The sequence below is a fragment of the Medicago sativa genome, chromosome 8 (genome assembly GCF_051527215.1).
Source record: "Medicago sativa cultivar Bolivia chromosome 8, Bolivia_mono, whole genome shotgun sequence".
Classification (NCBI taxonomy): Eukaryota; Viridiplantae; Streptophyta; class Magnoliopsida; order Fabales; family Fabaceae; genus Medicago; species Medicago sativa.
This window is the reverse complement of record NC_140756.1, coordinates 91,282,594-91,299,965: the sequence shown is the minus strand read 5'-3', so window position 1 is coordinate 91,299,965 and position 17,372 is coordinate 91,282,594. Positions and strand designations below refer to the sequence as shown.

Here is a 17,372-nt window from a genome sequence, read left to right as displayed (position 1 = left end):
TCCTAAAAAAAAGGAGTTACTACTATTATTTCATAGTCCCGTTTACATTCTTGATTGACTGTCAAGCATATACTAGTATTTGTAAAAAGGAGTTAATCTCAAGGGATCATTTCAACATTCTTTTACATTCTTGATTGACTGTCAAGCATATACTAGTATTTGACTCCTGTCTGTAATAACTAATACAATATTAGTATTAGACCCTCTATATTAGTTACTAATGTTTTGCATTCTAAATTCTTAAAATTACAGGAAGTGTATAAACTAAAAGTGGATGAGAAACTCAAATTTTTATGCTGTGTATTTGTTAGAGAAATTAATCTGGCATTTTCATAGTCCCGTTTAAAAAATTCGGATTTAGAGTTGTGTCTGATGATGAAATTCAATCTTCATCCTCTAATTTTTCCGATTCTCGTATTTAGGTATGATAATGCTTATTTTGATGTCCTGTCTGAATTTCTCTAGCTATTGTGTTTGAAATGATCGATTATAGTTTGTTGTGATGCTTGTCCAAAGACAACTACTATCTACATTATTTGTATGTTTCTTGTTTAAACTTAAATAGCCTCCTTCACTTTTTCTCTTTAGACTCTCTATTTGGGTTATAGTTAACTTTGTTTAGTATATTTGAGAGTTTGGCTTGATGTTTGAATTCAAATTAGGTTACAATCATCTTTAAAGTTTTCAGGAGAAGTTCTTTAGTTGTTTAATTGTTTTGTTTAGGAAGATGATACTCAAAGCAGAGCTTGAGTGTCCTAATTGGCCTTAAGAATTAGGACAAAGCAGAGCTTGAGTGTTCTGCAGTTCTTTAATTGTTTTGTATAGGAAGATGGTACATACTAAAAGAGTTTTGGGACTGAAGAGAAACAAAGTGAGTTCTTTAAACGGAGTCGTCGGGTTATGGAGATCGGTATTTATAAGCTGAATTTGAAATCAGGTTGTGTTACTACTTTGCTTAAATTCAATGACCATAAGAATTCTCCTTGTCCTTCAAAGGAAAAGCTTCAAATTGCAACAGATCAAACTGTTTCAATGTTGCAGGACAATTACCCTAAAATGGTGGCAAAAAATGTAAGTTATTTCCACACCATCATATTGCTTTACTTGTTTTTTTGTTTTCTTTTTTATTGTTTAGGTTTATACTCATACATACACCCCGAACACGATACCGACACTTTCACGCAGATGCTGGTAATAGTTTATTGTTTAGGTTCTTACCTTTTTTTGGATGCTTTGGTGCTTATAGGAACTTACCTTTTTTTGGATGCTTTGGTGCTTATAGGAAAGAAATTGTTTTCCACTTCCACTCCTTTTCCTCACTGTTTTAACATCAATTATGATCTTAAGCTCAATATCTGCTCCAGAGCAGGGGCATATGTTGTACACTGCACTCTGCTATTGGCACAACTTGACGTGCAACTGATACCCTGATTTTTGGGCATCTTCTGTAATTGTGGATGGCCCTTCATTCATATTGCGGCTTATGTGACCTAGGATTTGTTGCCTTTTTTTTTATTGCCTCATGTTGCAGCAGTTAGAAACCACGACCTATAGGTCCTTTTGTTCATTGGTAACTGCTGTTTACGGTCATTGCCGTCTCATTTTGTGCTACAAGTTGTGAAACAGAATCAGTCATTAGTCTGCGGTCTGCCGCATGAAACATTGGTGGCTCTTGGTGCTGGGTGCGTGCGTGTAGAGAGCCTGGTGTATGAACGCATAGGGTCCATAGGATTTTTGCAAATAAGGATGTGGTCTGCAGGTGCAGTGCTGTGTTTTTTTTCTTTTTCTTTTCAGTAGCATGTGATGGATCAGTTCTGGTTTTCTGCATAGCATGGCTCGGATTATGGAGGAACAAATTGAAATAATTATAGCTACATATAATGTAACTGATCTCAAATTTATCTATATGATGTGTCCCAGCCAGGAGTGGGCCCACATTAGGCCCACGGTGTGCATCTCCAATTAACCTTTTTTTCAAGTGATTTAAGCTCTTGCACACTTTCCTCAAGTGCGTCAAATCCTTGCACATTCTTATGAAGGACTTCAAGTGCTTCAAGTCCTTGCACATTCTTATGAAAGACTCCTTCCTTTGCATTTACTACAAAGAAGGTTTTGTCTAAGGATTCCAGCAACGTACATGATGATATCTCCTTGTCTCCTTGCGCCTGGACTTTGGCAATCATTTAGAGGGTTTGTTTCATTAGCTGAATAGATTTGTTTCTCTGTTGCATTCGTTTTTGGGTCCTGGTGAGAGGAGTTCTTGGAACCCTTGCCTTTTGTCTTCTGATAGACCATCCCTGACAATGTTTTTTGGATATGTCATGTCAACTTCCATGGTAATTTTAGTCACCCTCTTCCTATCTTTGGGCTGCTTATTCTAATTATTTGTCAACTAAGTAATAAGTACAAATGATAAATGTTGTCAATATGTGTCTTGTGCTTTTGGAATATATTGCTTCTCTCATGGATAAGGTTATAAACAAAAATTTGGACGTGTTCTTGAAGTCTTTGCCAGCTACCTTATCTATCAAATTCCAATAATGCATGTGGTATCATCAAATCTTTTATCCTCTTCCAATCTGTCAAACCACTTATTACTCCATTACGATAAATGAGTAATTGGGAGGCTAATTTCACTCAAAAAACTGTTAGAATTCAAAGTTACACATTTAGAGGATAACAAGATATGGAAGAGGTAGAAAATAATAACATAGTAAGGCATGATAAGGTTGGGAAATCTGTGCGAGTTATAGCTGTTTAAAAGAACCAATTATTTACATAAGGGTTAAATATGTTTTTAGTCCTTATAAATATGTCAACTTTTCGTTTTATTCCCTCTAAAATTTTTCTTCGACTTTTAGTCACTATAAAATTTTCAATAACTACTTTTGGTCCCTATTTTTAATTTAATTTTTGTATTTTTTAATGAAATTGTGCAGAAATGTGTAAAGTATTCTAAAAAAATTTCCTTAAAAAAGTTAGAATTTTTTAACAAAACACAAATTAAATATGAATTTTTAACCGTAAAAAATATAAAAATTCATATTAAATTCATGTTTTGTTAAAAAATTCTGAATTTTTTTGGAGTGATTCTTATAATATTTTGAATTTTTCTGAAAAATTTTATTAAATAATATGAATTCTACATATGAGTTTACTTTAAAGGAGGGACCAAAAGTGAAGATTGAAAATTTTATAGGGACTAAAAAATGAAGGAAAATTTTAGAGGGACTAAAACGAAAAGTTGACATATTTATAGGGACCAAAAACATATTTAACCCTTTACATAATTACTCAATGTGTAAATATCCGACGTTCTTATAATATTTGAATGTCTCTTAATGTGATTCAATAAAATTACTTTTCATTATTAGTTGCATTCCAATAATTAAAATAGGACTAATTGATGACTGAAGGAAGATCATTTCAATGTTTTTTTTTTTTTTTTTTTTATCTATTGTCAAGCATATTTTACTAGCATTTGACTCCTGTCTGTAATAACTAATGTAGTATCAGACTCTATAATACCTAATGTAGTATCAGACTCTATAATACCTCTATATTAGCTAATAATGTTTTGGATTCTGTGTGATAGACTGATGTGGTTTTGCGCAAGCGGATCCTCTCCCTCTGACATCCCTACAACAGCCTCTCAATCTAATAAACCAACCATTAGATACATCCAATGGATGATATGGAAAGGCAATAAAATATTGAGAAAACAATATGCAAATATCTTAAAATTCAATTCGTGCACATAAATACCGTTTGCATTTATTACATGATTATCAAAATGAGCATTCACTGCACATAAATATGTTAAGAGGAAGATTGTTGGTAGCTTCAAAGATTGTGGAAAGGTTGTGGTGCTTTTGAGAGATCAGACTTGAAGTTGTGTGTGAAACATTATCCGAAGGCGGACGGAGCAACCTGAAGTTTAAAAATCAATATACGTTTTTCATTTTGTTTGAGTTTATTGCAGAAATTTTGTACTCTTTTTTTGAGATTATTACATTTGATTTGGATAGTTTTTTCTTATTTTTAATATAAGTTTTCATGAAAATCTGATACACATACTACGAGAGAGTAAAAGAGGAAGAATTAAGTTGTAATTGTTTCATTCACACAGTGCAGGAAGAATTTAATTAACAGTGGAGAAGAGGAGACACTATTCACAAAGACACTTGTTTCCGTGTTTTTCAACATTATATTGTCTTTCCATATCATCCATTGGATGTATCTGATGGTTGTTATATTACTCCCTCCGATCCTAAATATAAGCAAATTTCACTTTTTAGGTTCATTCAATTAATGATGTATGTGGTTCATATTATGGACCACATACATCATTAATTGAATGAATGTAAAAAGTCAAATTTGCTTATATTTAGGACCGGAGGGAGTAGATGGAGGCGCTGCTGCAGAGATGTCAGCTGGAGAGGATCCGGATCCGTGGTTTTGCTGCATATCATCTTAATCTCATTTTTTCTGGTTTTTTCTTTTTAATGATTGTGAAAATCTCTGGAGATTTTAGGTTGTTTTACTACATTTCCCTTTATAACAAGTATAATCAAGTTACATTCAGCATAGTTTGTTGGATCTATTATTTGTATTTGGAAGTTGAAGATGTATGATCTTATTTTTTTGTCACTTGATAATGACTTGTCTGAGGGAGTAAAGGCTTTTCTGTAATATATATATTTTTAAGGCCGCAACAAATGAAAAGCCTTAAAGTCATTTGCAAGGAGTTCATCATGGCAGTTACCAAACTAGTTGTGGATCCTTTGCTCTCATTTGTTACAAAAGGCGTGTCTATGAACAAGTATTTAAAGCAGAGGCACTTGTAATTATAAATTTACTAATGTTCTATAGAAGTTTGTAATTGGCATATGATGCAATTTCCACATCTAATAGAAACTGGTTCTGATTTTGCATCTAATTTTAGCAGTCCTCATTTTTTTTGTATTATTGAAATTGTTCATTTTAAACAAGTTTTAAGTTTCAAGGCTTTATGTTTACTCTTTTGTGTATTTCTAAATTGTTAAAATTACAGGAAGTGTAACAGAAAGTGGATGAGAAACTCAACTTTTGATGCTGTTAATACCCAAAACCAGTGTAATTGTTAGAGAAATTAATCTAGCATTTGATGGTCCCGGTTTAAAAATCGGATTTAGAGTTGTGTCTGATGATGAAATTCAATCTTTGTTCCGTAATTTTTTCGATTCTCGCATTTAGGGATGAAAATGCTTATTTTGATGTGCTGGCAGAATTTCTAGTATTATGTTTGAAATGATTGGTTTATAATTTGTTGTGATGCTTGTCCAACAACAACTTCTATATATTGTTTAACTTTGTTTAGTATATTTGTTTATAATTGGGAGTTTGGTTTGACGTTTGATCCAAATTAGGTTACAATCATCTTTAAAGTTTTGAGGAGAAGTTTTTAGGGGTAGCATTTGGATGACATTGAGGTGCCAATGTCATGTGACATTGGCCAACCACAATATCATAAGTGGCTTTCTTCTCTTTCTCACAATGATTTTTGTTTTTTTGTACACTTGTAAGTTGCGACATTGTGCTTGAAAATGTGTTGTGCCAACACAGACTATCACGGTGGATTCTTCCTCCCATCGTCGCTTTCCTCACAATGGTTTCTTCCCTTTCGGGTTCTGGGTACCTTTTGTAGCTTCTGTGGCTCAGATCTTTTTCACAACCTGGGTTATCTGTTGCTGCAAATCTGCTCCGATCGAGTCTGGGATTCTGTTCGGGTTGTGTTCGTTGATTGCGGTGTTCTCTTCTGCGGTGGTGGATCGCAATTGTTCTGGTTTCTTTGTGTTCTGCGGTGGTTTGTTCTCGTTTCAGAATCGCTGGTGGGCTTACAATGGCTGCTTCAGCTGAGCCTTTTGTTTGTCCTTGGCCTTGTGTAGCCTCCTCATCTCCGGAGCCTATTGTCGTTCCTAATGTTGTCTCTACTCGCAGTTTTGCGCAAGCTCTCGTCGGCGTCGGCAAAGTTGGAGTAGACGTATCTCCTCTCCCAAAACCTTGCTTGAAAGGCAATTCTTTTTCAATCAAGATTTCAGAAGCAGTATACCAATCTGGTCTAGCTAATTGCAATAACTACCTTCATGGAAGGTTAATTTTGGCTCGTGGTGATAAGCCAGTATCTTTTAAGGACCTGCGCGATAAACTTATGAGTTTATGGAAATCCATTGGTCAGTGGAAGATGGTTCCCATGGGTCGTGACTTTTATGAATTTCGCTTCTCATGTGCTGAGGATCTTAGAACTGTTTGGTCGAGCGGTGCTTGGAACTTGAATCCGGGATTATTGCGTCTGTCTCGCTGGTCACCTGATTTTCATCCCTCCGATCAAAAACAAACTCATAGTCAGGTATGGGTTCGTTTTCATTATCTTCCTTTGGAATATTGGCAACCTAGAATTTTATTTGAGATTGCTGGGGCTATTGGTACGCCTATAATAATTGATCAGAACACATTAAACCAATCATTTGGTCATTATGCACGAGTGCTAGTTGATATCAATATGGCTGGTTTTCTTCCTGATACTTTGTGGGTTGAAAGGGAAAATTTTACTTTTGACAATGAAATTGAGTATGAAAAACGTCCTTACTTTTGTTTCACTTGCAATTCAATTGGTCATTCTTCTGATCATTGTAAAAAAGATCATGCCAATAAGATTGCACTTGAAAAGGTTGTTTCTAAAAACGACCCTGTGAAAAATAACAAACATGTTTTTATTCCTAAAAGGAATGTGGCACAAGTGCAAGGTTGTAGCAAACCTGCAAGAATGCCTGTGGAAGATGTTTTAAACCTTGAGAAAGAGATACCTCCTAGCATTTCTGTTGAAACAGATCTCGTGCAACCAATTGAGGTGGAAGATACCACTGATTTGGCTAATTTACAAGGAGATGATCATCAAATTAGCAATTACCCTGATATGCTAATAGTTGGCCAATGGAGTGACGCTGTCACTGACTTGGACTACACTCAAGATTACTGTCAAGATTCCACCACCAGTGATCTTGAGCAGAATTTTGGATCTGATAGGAGGTAACTTGTTCTAGGTGCTCCACCTATTCCTGTTGCGGTTCAAAGAGATATGGATTTTCTTAGACAGTCCAGGGATAATATGGCTGAAGTTGATGTCAATCAACCATTTCAAATGGTTGTCTCAAAGAAAAAGAAGAAGAATCAAAAGCAGCAGGCAGAAGCTAGCAAAGGGACTTACCCTACCAGATTCAGGGTAAGTACCTCTAAAGGTTTTCAATTGAAGCTCTGATTTCTCTTTCTATCGTTTTTTATCGTTTTCGTTTTTGTTGTTTTGTTTTGTTTTGTTTCTCTGAGGGTTTTGGTTTATGTCCCCCCTCTTTTTTGTACTTTGTTTTCTTTTTATATATATATTTTGGGTGTGGCAGTAGGTGACCCCTCTGCTCCATCTTTTGCTTAAAAAAAAAAAAATTGCGACATTGTGCTTGACACCCCAATGTCATCTAAGTGTTACCCGTTCTTTAGTGGTTTAATTGTTTTGTATATAAAGATACTCAAAGCAGAGCTTGAGGGTCCTAATTAGCTCCCAAAAAATGTTAGAAACTATTGTGTAAGATGTTAGATCCAATTCTTGACACTAGGATTGTGGTTCTGATTTGGCTTACATGAATGGTGTTGATCGTGGAGGATATCTTGTGTGTAACAACATCTTTGTTATTTTTTATGGTGAAGAGATTTACTAAAAGAATTTTGGGACTGAAGAAACAAAGTGAGTTCTAGAAACGGAGGTGTCTGGTTATGGAGAAAGGATTTTCGGAACTTTTGAATCTAATGAACTGAAGTGCTAAACCTCAACCAGAACTCCAAACTAAGTTTTCCTCAAGCAAATCATCAATTTCTGATTGAAATTTCTTTTCTATGTGTGAAAGATACGGTGCTTGTCAACCGGTTTACTCTAGTCTCTCACCACAACTAATCTTGTCTTTCCAGCTGACATGCCAATAATTCCCGTGTTTTCAACATGTTAGTGTTGCTCTCCAAAACAAGTGCTAACTATATCTGAAACGGTATTTCAGAACACAGCAGTGTGTTATCTAGGCTTTTGACATTTTTCATAACATTCTTGTTCTAGTTCCTCAAACCACAATTCTGATTTTCATGATCAACAGAATATAACATCACGGTTAGCTTCTGAATTCTGAATGCAACTCAGCACATTTATATAAGTGATCTCATCTATACACATGCAGTTATTATTTGAATTTACGAAGTTAGATGAAGTTACATGTATTGTATTGTATGTACAAAAAGTTAGCTGCCTATCTAATATCTATTCTTTTATTCTCTAATTATGAAAGTTACTAATTAACTGCAAAAACATAATTATGTCACATTTAAATATTTGACACCTTTGCATTTTTTACACTTAAGTGGAAAAAAATCGCTTTTATATAGTTATATTCAGAATAACTAATGTTTTTTGCTTATAAATGTGACCGGATGAAATATTTGGTTTACCATTAAAATTAACACAATTAATGATTTTCTTTAAAATCGTGCAGAAAATTTAAACGACTATTATTATGAGACAGATGAAGTAATTCAATATTTTTATCAATAATATTTTTTTTATTTCTCAATGAAAATAACATTGTAAATGTGCTTTAACACATAACAAATGTGCTTTGACGCATAACCTCTGTTTCGAGGCTCAGTTTGTAAGAAACGCAGACCCGTGCTTAACACCTTGAACGGTTCTACAACTCCAACTCATGACATTAGTCTATGTAATTGCGCTAAAAAATTAATAAGAATCAATATTCGAAATTTAGTTGTAGTATAATCATATTAAAATTTCGTTATATAGAAGTTGAGAAAGTTCTTAAGAGTTTACTATTTTCAAATAATAAAATATGAAAATTGTTTTTTTCATGAAAAAGTTTTGCGTAAAAGCACATGGAAAATACCATTTTACCTCCAGTTATAATTAACTATCCTTCAGTAAGTGAGTTGTAGTTAATTACCGTTGTGTCAGCTGTAGTTAACTCCAGTTGGCTCAGCTGCACTTAAGTGTCTGGTTCCTGACAGAGTATCAAATGCGATTTTGCGCGTTTCGGTCGAAAAATCAAAATATATTGAGGCTTATTCGGAATGTTACGAAACTTTGCAGATCATCTATATGTATTTTTATAGAGGTGTATGGAAAGTTCCGTAGTATTCTAACTAAGTCTCGATTTATTCTGATTTTTCGTCCGAAACACTCAAAATCACAATTTTTTTCCCAATTGTCCGTCTGAAAAAGAGGTTGAATTTTTTCACGGTTTTTTTGCACGCATGTTTAGGACATAAAAACAACATCTCCCACCAAAAAATTTAATTTTCCGACAAGGGACGTATTACATATGATCATATTAAAATTTCGTTATATAGAAGTTGAGAAAGTTCTTAAGAGTTTACTATTTTCAAATAATAAAATATGAAAATTGTTTTTTTCACGAAAAAGTTTTGCGTAAAAGCACATGGAAAATACCATTTTACCTCCAGTTATAATTAACTATCCTTCAGTAAGTGAGTTGTAGTTAATTACCGTTGTGTCAGCTGTAGTTAACTCGAGTTGGCTCAGCTGCACTTAAGTGTCTGGTTCCTGACAGAGTATCAAATGCGATTTTGCGCGTTTCGGTCGAAAAATCAAAATATATTGAGGCTTATTCGGAATGTTACGAAACTTTGCAGATCATCTATATGTATTTTTATAGAGGTGTATGGAAAGTTCCGTAGTATTCTAACTAAGTCTCGATTTATTCTGATTTTTCGTCCGAAACGCTCAAAATCACAATTTTTTTTCCCAATTGTCCGTCTGAAAAAGAGGTTGAATTTTTTCACGGTTTTTTTGCACGCATGTTTAGGACATAAAAACAACATCTCCCACCAAAAAATTTAATTTTCCGACAAGGGACGTATTACATATGAATTTTTAACGCGTCTAAATCTCAATAAACCAAAACATCGACCTAGAAATCGAATTTTAAACTGTTTTTTTTTGCAGACACCTCTATAAAAATACATAGAGGATCTGAAAATTTTAACTAAGCCTCGATTTATTTTGATTTTTCAACTAAAACGCGCAAAATCGCAATTTTTTCCCAACTACGCGTCCGAAAAAGTGACCTAGAAGTTGAATTTATTTCACGATTTTTTGCACGCATGTTTAGGACATAAAAACAATATCTCCCACAAAATATTAGAATTTTTCAACAAGGGACGGATTAAATATGATTTTTAACGCGACAAAAACTTATGAAACCATAACATTGACCTAGAAATTGATTTTTGAGCTCGTTTCTTGAAAACACCTCTATAAAAAAATACAAATAGAAGATATGTAAAGTTCAGTAGCATTCTGAATAAGCCTCGGTTTATTTTTATTTTTCGACTGAAATGCGCAAAATCGTAATTGATGCTCGACCAGGAAACTGCAGCAAGGAGTAAAATGGTATTTTCCATGTATTTTTAAGCAAAACTTGATGTGAGAAATGCAATTTTCATAAAATATCGATAAGAATTGGGCAAAAACTTGAATGATTTTTGGAGGACACTTGAAATTTTTCTTGACTAAAAAAAGATAATTATAATATAATAGCAATTACAACGTAAGGAGCAAGAATAACAATAAGAGTAGGTGGTGCAAAAATAACTGTCAATATTATGATACGATTATATACTTGCATATATTTTTGTGTTGACGCTGAAAAAAAAATAATGATAAGCAACACATAGAATAAGCATTGTTAGCAAATAGAAATACATTAAGATAACTATTTTCTCTAATCATTATTATAAGTAAAATTTCACTTTTTAGATGCATTGATTAATTAAAGTATCTGATCTATAATTGTCGCATTATTTCATTAAATAAAAATCTTCTCATCATGAAATAAAAATCTATAACCGGATTTTCTAATTAATGATTTTTGTTTGATCAGTAATTTGTCGTCAGAGTAAAAGTGTGTGATATAATATTTTTGTCTTGCTGAACTTTGTAACGCACACTTGTAACCTAAGTAGGGGCATTAAGGTGTTGGAAGGTCTTTGATGTGGGCCAAAAAAATATTTTTGTCATATCAAAACGGAAGAAATAAGTTTAAGAGATTTCATCAAAAAAAAAAAAAAGTTTAAGAGATGTTAGCTTAGTGGTAAGATGTTGACTTCGTAACGTCAAGAGACATTATGCAAATCCCACGTTGAATAGTTATAAAATTATGGGTTTTGCTAGAAGACACATTTTATGAAGGTGTCTTTTAGCAAGTTATTCTATGAGCATTTGATAAAAAACACCAACTAATTTTTATGAAGGTGTCTTTTAGCAAAGTTATAGCTAAAAAGTGGAAATCACACCTTGAGGTGTGGGTTGCTAAAAGACACATTCATGGGTGGCTTCTAGCAAAACCCTAAAATTATTATTAGTGACACAATTATTAATAAATAAAACTAGATCGTATACCCGTGCTTCCGCACGGGTCATATACATTGAAAATGTGATAGTTAAAAGCAAAATTATCAAGCAAATTTTTTCTAAAAATTGAAATAAGTTTTACAACAACACAAAAAGGATAAAGCATAACAACAAACACAATCATACCCTCAAAAATAAGATTGAGGGTAATAACCTTTTTTTAAGACTAATAGTCATTGCAAATGTAATGACTAAAGGAAATTATCTTCTTAACACTTTAAAGGAATTCTTAAATCAGTCAAAAGTAACCTTATTAATAATCATCGTAAATGAAACGGCTAAAGAAAATTATCTCCTTAAAATTTTAAAGGAATTCTTAAGTCAGAAGGTGTCAAATATAATCTTGATATGAAAACGTTATCACCTATATTACTTCTTGGTATATTAACCTTTGATAAAGGGACAATTATGTTAGACTTATACTTTTTTTCTATTGAAATTCTTTAACAAAATATATCTTTAAAAATTGATATATTTCGATGATAAAATAGTGTGAATAAAAAAATTAGAAAAAGATAAAATACGTAGTTTGTGATATTGGTTTGATGTGAACATAAAACTATAAAAGTATAAATATCGGTGGTGGCTTTTTAAGTTTCAAGTAGTTGTGTCAAAGAAGTAATCGATAATTGACTAAAAATTGGATGGCAATGCACACCCATGTTGCCAAATTTAACCTGTTTTTATGCTCTAAGTTATTAAAAATATTATAGATGGTTAAATAAAAATTAGTATTATTTTCAAAAAAATAAAATAAAAATTAGTATTCAGTGTTTGATTGGGTTGCACTGGCTGCAAGCCTTGAACTAAACATCTATTTTTATTTTATTTTATGGAAATACAAATATTAAACATCTCTATGCCATTTTATGGAGAGTTTGTTTGATCCACTCAAAAATCTAAAGGTCATAGAGCACTCCATTTCCGAATTTGACTCACGTTGAGGTAGTATATTGAACCTTGTCATAGACTCATAGTGAAACAAATCATGAATGCATGTATTAGCATTTATTAGAAATAAGGGATCACAGTAATAATCAAGTACATGCAATGAGTCAATGAGCATTTAAAATTTTCATGTTTAAACTCAAGTTATTTATTTTTCAAATTTTGTATTTCATGCAATTATTTATAACATATAACCTAAGTACAACAAAAACAATGACTCTTGTACTAATACAACATTCTACATAATTATGTAGAATTGTAGGAGCAGCCCAGTTCATTGCTTGTTTTAAAACTCACACCAAATGTTTTTAGTTCTATATACATTGATCATCCAAGAATTAGCACGCCATAACTGATATGAAATTGATAAAAAATTGCGAATTAGAAGAAAACTTAAAAAGAAGATAAATGTTAGTAATCTATTTTAGACAAAAATCAAAACTTGTCACTTAAACCCATTTGCAAAGTGTGTTGCTTCATTGAATTAGATCACTAAATCTTGTCTCTTTATATAAGAAAACGAAAGGCCTAAACATTAGTTCACCATTAGCAAAAACGATTTTAAAAAAGCCCAAAAAATCATTTATAGCAAGAATGAATCAGGAAGCAATAGAGAATAATGGGAGAAAATGGAGGTCACCTCTTAGAAGAATAGTGTGTGTTGAGAAGAAAAACACACACACTTATGTTGAAAAAAAAAAAAAACAAAGCGATTTTTGAATGGAACATAGGAAAGAGCAGCCGTATATATAGCAAAGCGTCACACATCAGCTGTTAGTATTCTTTATGCATGGAAAACAGAATAAAAATAAATGTCCTAGTAAGTTGGATAGTTATATTAAACCAAGACAAATGAATTAAATGTGGCAGGAGGGAAGTTGAAATTCGAAAGTTTTCAAATATGGAGCCAAAAATTTGGAATTAGGGTTTTGCAATTAGGGTAAGATTGTTAGCTAGGATTAGATATAAAGGATTTAAGGAATAAACTAGAACGCCGACCCGTGCTCCGCACAGGTCTTACTCACTAAAGAGAGTCCAATTCGGTTGTCTATAATATTTACAAAGAACAACATATTATTCCAAAATAAAATATAGTTCTCCTATTAGTCGTACCATTTTTTAAGTTAAAAAATCTTTAAGAACGTTTAAAATTGAGTGTTTTAAAAATTGGGGATCATTTCCACGTTTGAGTAAAAAAAGAGGGACAAAAACGTCATAATAACTACAATAAGTATTACTGTGACTTAATAATAAACAACTACCCATATTATATACTTATTAAGTATTCCTTCCATTTCACAATGAGTGTCACTTTAACTAAAAAAAATTGTTTCAAAATGAATGTCATTTTACATTTATAATACAACTTTAATTTTTTTCTTTCAACTTTACCCTCAATAAATACTCTAAACTTTTCTCTCACACAATTTTCAATACAACTCTAAGTTTATCTTTTTCTTATAAAGTAATGACAGTTTAGTAAAAGTGTTATGTCTAATGATTATATATTATATTTCTTAATCTGTGTGTCAAAACTTTAAATGTCATTGTAAAACAGAGGGAGTAGATACTTTACACAAAATATAAATGAGTTACAACAGTATAACTACAACAATGTTAAAAAGAAATCACTACTTTAAAGAATGAATAAAAACGAATTATAATTTTTTTTTTTGTTACAAAAACGAATTATAATCGAATTATAGCACTTGTCTAAGGTTTATGTTAACTAATGTTCAAATGATTACTCATTAATTAATCTTTCGTGAAAAGGAATTCTACCAAATGGTTTTTATTTATCTAATAAGTAACTTTAACATCAACTATAATATCTTGAGCATCTCAACTATAAAAAAAAACTCTCATGAGACACAAATAATACACATGGTATGTTTTTCCCTCCATTGACAGCCAAGAGTGGATTGTAAGTGTTGACCATAATTGCAATATACAAACCTGAATGTATTTCCTTGAGCTATCGGTAGGCTTACAATGCTAAAATAAGTGATATGCTCGTTATATATAGAGAGGCAACATCTGACTGGTTAATCTCCAAAGTTGGAGATGTTTAATTACTATGATGTACAGTATACCGTAGGGACATGGTCTACTTACATATTAGTAATAAACAAAAGAATAGAAGAAGAGTAATAAGGCATCTACTTACTTACAATAGTGACAGAAATTACCTCAATCTCTCTTTTTATTAACTTATACTACCATCTGAACTAAAGCATGATCGTCTTGTCCTGTTAGTTTCAAGAAATGAGTTTGCTATAATATTTAACAGGTGTCATAAAAGCAAACTATTTAAAGCTCAATCTTGAATATACTGAAAAGAGTAATTATATCCAAGTCTTGCAATGTTTGTATTGATCGCAAAGCTGAAAGATTGCAGCCTAAAGGTTTTTTTTTTTTTTTGAGAAATTTCATATTAAAGTCAAGTTCAAGATCGTTATCTTCTACTTTGTTAAATACAATATTTCCTTTTCATATCAAGTTTGTATAGCATTGGTAATGTCATTCTATAATATGAAACTCGAGACAGACTATACAAACATTCAATTTCTTCATATTTATCTCAAATAAGCATAACCATTTGGTCACAGTTTTATATTATTTTGTATAACACATGAGTTTTGAAAACTAATCTTCTTATAATATGAAGATAATAACGCTAATATATAGAAAGAGTTTATAACATAAGCAAAGAGGAAGCATTAAATTAATTTTAAAGTCTGACACACATGACATCGATACATAGAAAATTCCTGAATACAAACATACTTGCACTGCAAATTAGATGCTTCTTAATACAAAACTAAAGGTGATAATAAGCTGAAAAAATTAAGAGAAAAAAATTAAGCTGAAAAACTAAAGTTGATCGTCTTGGATGGGTTTTGGCTCAAAGGTCCTACAAACAAAAAATCAAAACTGTTTATTAGAAGCTGAAATGACACAACACTTTGGATAGATTAAAAGATAAAAAGCAACGCAAAATATGATGGCAGAAATGTAATTACCAGTGAGGCAATGGTAGGTGAGCAATGCGGTGAGAGGACAATCAGCCATGCTTGAAACAGGGAAGTGAAGTTTCTGTATTGTAATGATATTGTTTAGAAAACGCAAATGAATCTGTTAAGTAAACACACATATATATATACTGCAGGTATGGACATGGGAAAGGGGCCGATGGACTTTTAATATGCATAGGGAGCTTAATTGGCATGTTGGGAAAACAAAAGGGCTGCTAGAATTGAAACTGGCGCATGATTTTGGAGAAAACAAAACAGATGATTGAATGCATTAAATACAATAGAAGAATAATGGATCGGTATCATTGAAAATTTGTGGGAGGAAAACTTGAATTTCTATGTGAAATGCTGATAAGGAAAACCACTCGAGAAATTAAACCAAGGGACGTTATTAATTATTGTGGTTAGGATTTCAAGCTTGCAAAATTTAAAATTGGAAATGCAAAGAAATCTAAAGGTCTAATAATATAACACGGTAAACAACAAAACTAAGTAATAGGCTCAGAATTAATTAGTTAAATGGTAATTAAACTAATTCAAAATTTAACTTGAGAACCAAATGAGAGGGAAAAAAATTAGGGTTGTAATCCTAAGAGTTATTGCAGCACTAATAGAGGGAAAATATTAGGTTTAGGTATTGCTTTACGTAATAAGCTTTAAGAATAAAGGATTTTACATAATTTCGATTATTTTATAATAATGCATTTTTTGTATAAAAATAATAATTTTACTCGTTGATATTTGCAAATATTTGTAAATATCTTACTATCCACCAACACTCGTTTAGCGGACATTCACACGAATGAGAGAATGACATAAATATCATTTTAATCAAATAGAGAGTTAACTACTAAGTATGCTACTGTAAAAATAAAAAAAATAAAAAACTACCATGTATATCGTGGACATCCATTATCATCCCTAATATTAATTGATGGTGATTTTAGTGAAATTGACAAGTGCTCCAAATCGTATCAAGTAATAAAGTAATAAGTTAATAGTCTGCACATGAATTGTCATTTAATTTGGTAATTAGCGGAACTTATTTAGAAAATCAAATAAAAGAAGAGATTGAGTGGTTTGCAGGGTTTTGATTGTCATGTCCAATGTGAGATTAAGTTTGATTGATTCAGATACTTAACGACGGTTAGGGAATCTTTAAATCACCCTTCGTCATTGTTGGAAATTAATTAAGAAATCATTCCTTTATAACTTAGCCTTATATTGGATTTAAGAAAGTAGAACATAACCCCGTTAATGTTTTGTGGACATAGTTTTCCCAGCTATTCGCCCTTGCAAATTACGAGGGTCTTGGGATATGAGTTATAGCCTTAAATTCATACTTAGATTCAATCATATTAAAAACCAAGCAATTCACTATTGTCTTGTTTGAATTGAGGCGAGAGTTGTCAATCATAATATTGTTCCATCTATAATTTTGATAAAAGTGAGCATATACAAATTAAATCAGACTTTAGATTATAAAAGGTTAAATTTTAAAAGTTTAACAAAAATCATAAAAAAAATATATTAATGTTTTAGCATTTGTAAACAAAAAAGGCACAATTACATAAATGGTCCCTTAACTTATTTGTTGTTTTCGATTTGATCCCTTAACTCTAAAATTTTCTCGTTTAGTCCCTCAAATATGCTCTGTCAGTCGGTTTGATCCATGTCAGATAACTTTAACCCAAAATGTATTAGGTGAATCAACATTGTACGTGGTCCACCGTAGACCTTATAAATTTTTTAATTTCAGCCCTTTGATATTTTTTTTCAAAAAGGAGACTGCTAGATTATGGAGGTCTATTATATCTAACACTGCATCACCAACATCTAATTTTTTTTAACATTTCTTCATCTTCTTCCCT

At 32.0% G+C, this 17,372-nt stretch overlaps 1 long non-coding RNA gene across 1 annotated transcript; it reads right to left on the bottom strand.

Annotated features, from left to right (window-relative positions):
* Positions 1 to 15,169: 15,169 nt before the first annotated feature.
* On the bottom strand, positions 15,170 to 15,945 carry LOC146903222 (uncharacterized). Its single transcript, XR_015022557.1, has 2 exons — positions 15,490 to 15,945; positions 15,170 to 15,380 (listed from the first exon to the last, which is right to left on the bottom strand). It is a non-coding gene; the product is annotated as an uncharacterized LOC146903222 (long non-coding RNA).
* Between the last annotated feature and the right edge of the window lie 1,427 nt (positions 15,946 to 17,372).